General features: G+C 46.1%; 1 pseudogene; it reads left to right on the forward strand.

Moving 5' to 3' along the window:
- The first annotated feature begins 2,181 nt into the window (after nucleotides 1–2,181).
- Nucleotides 2,182–3,493, forward strand: LOC114606823 (WD repeat-containing protein wdr-5.2 pseudogene; annotated as a pseudogene).
- The last annotated feature ends 3,912 nt before the right edge of the window (nucleotides 3,494–7,405 follow it).

Genomic DNA, 7,405 nt, shown 5'->3' on the forward strand with positions numbered 1-7,405 from the left:
ATTAACAGTCGTCTACAGGTTTACCATACCCATTGAGTCAATCACCCATCTCCTACTATCCTTCTGAGAAATACCCTACCCTCCCACTATATATAAGGGTCTGGTGACTTCTGTTTCAGAGTATCTGAAGAAGTGTGCATGCACATGAAAGCTTATACCCAGAACAAACTTAGTTGGTCTCCTAAGGTGCTACTGGACACTTTTTTAATTTTTTAATTTAATTTGACCGTGTCAGACCAACACGGCCACCTACCTGAATCTTTGTATTCCTGTAGTTGAAAATCCTCTATAACCAGGCCTTTGGTCTTTAACTATCTGTGACCTTTTAGATGTGGAATGTTTTTTAATGTATTTCTCATTCCTCTTGTACCTATGTGAAGTTTATTGTCTGTTTGGTTGGCTGGTTGGTTGGTTGGTTGGTTGGTTGGTTGGTTGGCTGGCTGGCTGGCTCTAAGTTGCTTTCAGTCACCCTGGGCAAGATTAAGCGACTAACAAATTTAAGTAGCAACAAAAACCCTTTGTGTTCCTTCCAACTCTACCATTCTACTCTATGGATCCTCAGCTTGGATCGTGGTTGTCAAGCAAGCGACATTCCAGGTTTGCAAGTTCTCCCAAAGGCCACTGACAGGTGTCTGGCTCTCAGTCCCATCCAGGCTGCAAAGAAAGCAGGTTGGTGTCTGCATGAGTGCCATTCTTTCATTATCTCTTCCGTATGCATAGCTGCAGGTCACCACATACTCAGGTCATCTTGACAGTGTTGGGAAACACAGCTAAGAGCTGTCTCAGATTGCCATGTTGACCTGGGTGGGTGGACCGCATGAAAAAGGTTGCCGACCCCTGGCTTAGGGCCTCATCCAACCTCAATCCGGCCCTGCTCAGGACCCAGGCACGGAATGTGCAATGGCACTTGCCGTGCCCGACCAAAGGCTGACGCAATGAATTGCCACCTGCAGAAGGGCTTCTCCATCCTGACCAGCTAGGCACCACCCACCGATACAGGGCTTTGGTGCCACCCACCATTCTTCTCCCATCCCTTCCCAGTGTGGGTGCATCACCTTCCATGACTACCTAGCAAGAGCGGGTCTCCTCATTCTTCCAATCTTCAATCCAGTTCTCCACATTTCTGCAACGATTTCGTGAATTCCTGTAAACACTGACCAGCACTTTAGTGTGAATTTTTCCCAACAGGCACATTTTTACACAGTTTAAAGTAATGTGTGCCTCTTTGCAAGCCGTTTCCTCCAGCTTGATGAATTTTGTGTGTGTGATTTCACTGATACACGCAGACTTCCCTCTAATATGTGCACTTCAGCACACATCATTGTTTTGAAGGAGGACTGTAATTCGGTTTGCAAATGGTTTCAGAAAGTGTGAATTAGGTAGGTTTGCCTTTGAACTGAATAGAATTTCTCCCCCACTCCTAACACAAACACACACACACTCACCTTTCTCAAAATTAGAGATATTTTTTTCTCCTCCAAGCATTTGTGCAGGACCCAACTAGCACGTCTGGAGGGCAGAACCGCAATGACTCAAGCACCTCTATGAGTTATTTATGAGTTTTTCCGAGTATTCAGCTGGATGAAACTGGCTTCCTCCTTCCGTCCCCTCACCCTTTCCCTTCAGACTCCTCTGCTTTCAGCTCATCTGCCTTCGGTTTTTGGGGAGGGGAGTTGGTCCTCCCTGAGTCTTGAGAGCATACATCCTGCCTAGTGGAACTGGTTACCTCAGTCTGCCAACACACACCCTGACTCCTGTGCGTGTGTGTGTGGCACAATCTTTTCGCCAGCTCAGCCTGTTAGAGGCGGCACAATGAAGCAATTGTCTCAAGGCGGATTGAACCAGAAGAAACAGGACTGAACCAGAAAAAGCACAACGCGGAGTTGGCAAAGGCAGGCTCGTTGTGTGCCAAACCTGGGATATTTTAACATCTGCACTCGCTGCTCCTGCTGCAAAGAGGAGGAAGTTCCGGGGGCATCCTTTGACAGGGTCACATCCCTTGAAAGCAGAGCGTCTCGGAGTTTTGTGGCACGCTCTTCTTGCAGAATCTGTCTCCATGCAGGCTGTGGAGAGAGAGAGAGATGGGGCAATCAGACTGAAGCAGCATCCGTTCCGAAACTGAGCAAAGCGTTGGCAAGAGAGAACATTCAGATGATTTATTACTGTACAATTGCATCTTACATGGGGGTTCAGTTCCAAGGGTACTGTGTATACACGGAAATCACGGAGATCACAGCTCTGTCCACTTGGAAGCCCCCCCAGAGCATTCAGGAATCCGTCAGGATCCATAAGATTCTGAGGGCGGACCATCTAAATTGGTCCCACACTTTTGCAGAGGGGAATCGCTGTCGTGAGTCCAGGCTCCACCAGTTTGGCCTAGGAGGAAAGACCAAGTCAAAGCTGTATCCTGCTCTCTGCATCAGTCAGATGATAATGACAGATGATCCCATTGTAACCATAGAGGCCGTGATATCCTCATCTGGTTCAGCAGCTCCTGCTCATAGCCTCATAGCCGAGTAGGATTGTCTTCCATAAACACGGTTTTAAAAAATGAGTCCGTAAGTGACTGTGGAGGCCAATTCTGAATCCACGCGTCCTTCCACAGTGGGGAGATAGGTTTCTGGGCGGGAGTTGATCATGGTGAGGATTTGCCAAGCATGCCTTCCTCTTAGCGCATTTCTCCCTTTTGTCCTGAGTTCAAGCGTCTTCAAAACCCATGACACCTTTGGTAAAGGCAGTTCTCCAATTGGAGCGCTCACAGGCCAGTGTTTCCCAGTTGTCAGTGTTTATACTACATTTTTTTAGATTTGCCTTGAGACAGTCTTTAAACCTCTTTTGTTGACCACCAGCATGACGCTTTCCATTTTTAAGTTCGGAATAGAGTAGTTGCTTTGGAAGACGATCATCAGGCATCCGCACAACATGACCAGTCCAATGAAGTTGATGTTGAAGAATCATTGCATGGGACGTCAAAACCAGGAAATTCCAAAAAACCCTGCCAGCCCATTCTGACCCGGTTTCAGTGGTGCAGTTTAACTGTGATGGCTCTCTGATAGTGTCCAGCAGCTCTGGTGGCCTCTGCCGAATCTGGGATACAGCATCAGGACAGTGTTTGAAAACGCTGGTCGATGATGACAACTCCTCTGTGTCTTTTGTGAAGTTCTGTCCCAGTGACAAATATATTCTAACGGCAACGTTGGACAGCACTCTTAAGCTTTGGGACTACAACAAAGGAAAGTGCCTAAAGGCCACAAGAACAAGAAGTACTGCATCTTTGCCAACTTCTCCATTACTGGTGGAAAGTGGATTGCGTCTGTTTTAGAGGACAACCCTGGTTTACATCTGAAACCTCCAAATGATAGAGAATGTACAGAAGCTGCTGGGGCATAGAGATGTTGTGATTTCTACAGCTTGCCATCCGACGGAGAACATCATTGCCTCAGCAGCTCTAGAAAACGACAAAACAATTAAACTTTGGAAGAATGACTGCTAGAATGCTTTCAGCATCACTTCAGAGTCTGCTGGGGGATGTCTGGAAAACATGGGGATATTTTGTGTTTGTGTTTTTTGAAGACCCATTTGCCAGGAAGCAAAGCAACCATTGAGAAGATGATGTCTCCTAGTCTTGGCCCAAAAAACTTATATCTTTGGCTAGTCTCCAAACTGGGCAAATATAGGGGGGTTTTTTTGGGGGGGGGAAATAAAAAGGTTCTGTTTTCTTTGATGAATTGGTGGCTTTTCCTACTGGGAAGCCATTAACTATTCTCTCCTTTGAGAATAAGATGTCATCTTCATTGCTTGGAGGGAACTCTGTCTGCTAACAGCAACCACTGCCAAGTCATAAACTTAGAAAGAATCTGGATATGTTCACATTTTTAAAGAAAAAGAAAAAAGATCCAGGCAGGTAGGCCCTAGTTCATAAAACTTTAAATAGAAGAGCCATGGTGGCTCATTATTAAAGGCAATTTTTTTAACATGACCAAACAAGTGTTCTTTTGCTTTGCGCCTCTTCTCATTTCCCACTCACCCAGGTTCCCAGAACCTATGATTAAATCACCCTTTCTTTGTCCTTCTGTGTAGCGCACCCTGTTCATCACGCTCTCCGGTAGATACTATTTGACAGTAAAAACCTATTCAAGCTTTTCACCCCACCCCAAATTACCAGTTCATCCCTGTCCTCCAAAGTCCTTGCTTGCGGATTTTTGTTTGTTTTTACTTAAAAAATATATATTCTGGCAAATTTCACAAACTCTTTAGAGTTATTTCAGCGTAAAAAAATAAAACAAAAACACTTTTTTATCTTGGAAACCTCATTGTATGAGCTTGTATTTGCTAATGGTATGGCTTTATCCCCCCCCCCCCCGACTTCCACATTGGTATATTCCTTTTCTACCCTTTCTTCCCTCTCCTCTGCCCTTATCAATATTTTACACATCAAACCGGGTTACCATATGCACAATAAAAAGGTGGGATTTTTTGTGTGGGGAGGGGGAACATTAGGAAGAACTTTCTGATGGTAAGAGCAGTGGCGGAGCTCCATGCTCCAGCACATGGAGCAGTGAACGTCTGGGGGTGTGGCATGCATCCAGGGGGTGTGTCACACCACCCTGAGGGGTGTGGAATGCAGTGTGGGACATGTTAGACACCTGGCGTGCATCCTCGGGGTGTGTGGCGCGTGTCGTGCATCCCAGGGTGCATGTCCCAAGGGGGCAACTGCAATGTCATCCCCCCAGGCTGGCACCTGGGGGCCCCTCTCCCCCTGCCCCCACCTTCGTCCGCCAGTGGGTAAGAGCTGTTTGACAGTGCAACAGACTCCAGTGTGGTATAGTGGTTAAGAGCGGTAGTCTCGTAATCTGGTGAACCGAGTTCGCTTCCTTGCTCCTCCACATGCAGCTGCTGGGTGACCTTGGGCCAGTCACACTTCTCTGAAGTCTCTCAGCCCCACTCACCTCACAGAGTGTTTGTTGTGGGGGAGGAAGGGAAAGGAGATTGTTAGCCCCTTTGAGACTCCTTCGGGTAGTGATAAAGCGGGATATCAAATCCAAACTCCTCCTCCTCCTCTTCTTCTTCCTTCAAAAGGTGGTGGACTGTTACCCAGGGCTTCTAAACAGGAGCTGGGAGCCACCTGTCAGGGATTCTTTACCTGTGATTCCTGCATTGCAGGGCATTTTTAGGATGGGGATATGTCCGGAATTTCCTGGACACAGCCAAAATACTTCAGTTGAAAGCAGTGTCCGGGTGGAAATCACTGAAAATGGCAACAGACATACGTCAACCCGTGTCGACAGTATACTTTAGGGAAAGAAGCTCAAGAATTTTTGTGTTCGGATTTTCACTTTTTGAAATATGGCAACCCTAGACTAGATGAGCCTTGGGGGGCCCTTCCAAGCTACAGTTCTGTGATTCTATGAGCACCTTCCTCAGCCAGCTCAGTTCAGGAGGCTGTTGGGCAGCTGGGTGGACAGGACATTAGCGACACCTCTGATGTTTCTGTAAAATCCAGCGTCAAATGAGGGCGCTCTAGCCCTCTTCCAAGACTCAGAGGTTTCCTGGTGAGTGAAAACGAGCTCTGGTGAAACATAGCAAAGGTCATATTACTCTGATTCGGCAGGATAAAGCGAGGTGGGGGGGGGGCTTGCATCATTTAGTCACTTGATGAGTGTGTGGAGGAGACCATTTGTGCATCACACGCATTACCCATCGTGGCAGAAAGGTATGAGCAGAGAGCATGACTCTGAACTTCTTCAAAGGAGTTCCTGGAAGTGAGCGTGTCACAGCGATTTTGGAACCGGGAATTGGTCAACGAGGTGAGTTCCAGCGGCCCTCACCCCCAGGCCTTTGATCCCATGAATGCAATAGTTCTTTAATCCCTGAAAGGAGGGAAAGTTGGGTGTAGGCTGAGGTGGAAATCCGTCTGAGTGACAAGAAGGGAGGATTCTCAAAACCGAGATATTATGCAATGAAGTCTCGTAACGTGGAACCTTAGAAGATAAGAGAGAGATGGGATTGCAGTCTGCCCCAAATCCTTGAGAAAGAGTGGGAAATGCCCAATAAATTGCATCTTATGGTTGTTTCCTAAAACTATTTCTCTTCTATCAACATCGCCCATCTGTTCTCACTCTCTCTGCCTTCCCAGAACCTCTTCTCTTTGTTAGCCTTGCCTTTGGAAAGGCAATAAACCTTGTCAAGGACATAAAGAACTATCTGACTTTTAGAAGACATCTGAAGGCAGCCCTGCTTGGGGAGGTTTTTAATGTTTGATGTTCTATCGTGTTTTAATATTCTGTTGGGAGCCGCCCAAAGTGGCTGAGGAAACCAAGCCAGATGGGTGGGGTATAAATAATTTATTATTATTATTATTATTATTATTATTATTATTATTATTATTATTTGCCTTCTCCAGTCAAGTAATGAGTCAAAAGTGAAAACCACATTAGTGAAAACCACTTACAAAGAGGCATCATATTGGAAGGGCTGCTTTGCCAAAATAGAAATATTAGGAGAACTTCCCCCTAAAATGCTGGTGGTTTTTTAAAATAACTAAATAAATAAATGAAACTGATATGGAAATGTAGAGAACTAAACCTTAGATTCTCCTTCATGGATCACTGCCATGACGTGGCGAAGGGGCTTGAAGAACTCAGAGAAGCTATGAACTACGCCGAGTAGGGCACCCAAGATGAACAGGTCATAGTGGAGAGTTTTGACCAAACGTGATCCACCTGGAGGAGGAACCGGCAAGCCACTCCAGTATCCCTGCCAAGAAAACTCCATGGACAAAGACTACAGGCATATAAAAGTTATGATGCTGGAAGATGAGCCCCTCAGGTCGGAAGGCGTCCAACATGCTACTGAGGAAGAGCAGAGGACAAGTACAAGTAGATCCAGAGCTGATGAAGCGGCTGGGCCAAAGCCGAAAGGTCGCTCAGTTGCGGATATGCCTGGAAGCGAAAGGAAAGTCCAATGCTGTAAAGAAAAATATTGCATAGGAACCTGGAATGTAAGAACCATGAACCTTGGTAAGCTGGATGTGGTCAAAAATGAGATGGCAAGACGAGATGGTTGGACAGTGTTCTCAAAGCTACCAGCATGAGTTTGACGAAACTGCAGGAGGCAGTGGAAGACAGGAGGGCCTGGCGTGCTCTGGTCCAGGGGGTCACGAAGAGTCGGACACGAATAAACAACAACAAATCCTTAGATTATCAGGGGTTGGGGTCGGAGAGAGAATGAAGAGAAACATCCCTGCATTGACATGTGAATGTAATTCAGCCCTTGAACTGGTTGAAAAGTTATGTAGTCTCATTTACCTCCCCAGTTTCCGCCTCCAAAGATTTGTTCTTTTAAATTTATTTATTAATTTAAAAAATTATATATCTTCTTCTTTGGCGATCCCTCGTAGCTGAGT

Source organism: Podarcis muralis, chromosome 11, assembly GCF_964188315.1.
Source record: "Podarcis muralis chromosome 11, rPodMur119.hap1.1, whole genome shotgun sequence".
Classification (NCBI taxonomy): domain Eukaryota; kingdom Metazoa; phylum Chordata; class Lepidosauria; order Squamata; family Lacertidae; genus Podarcis; species Podarcis muralis.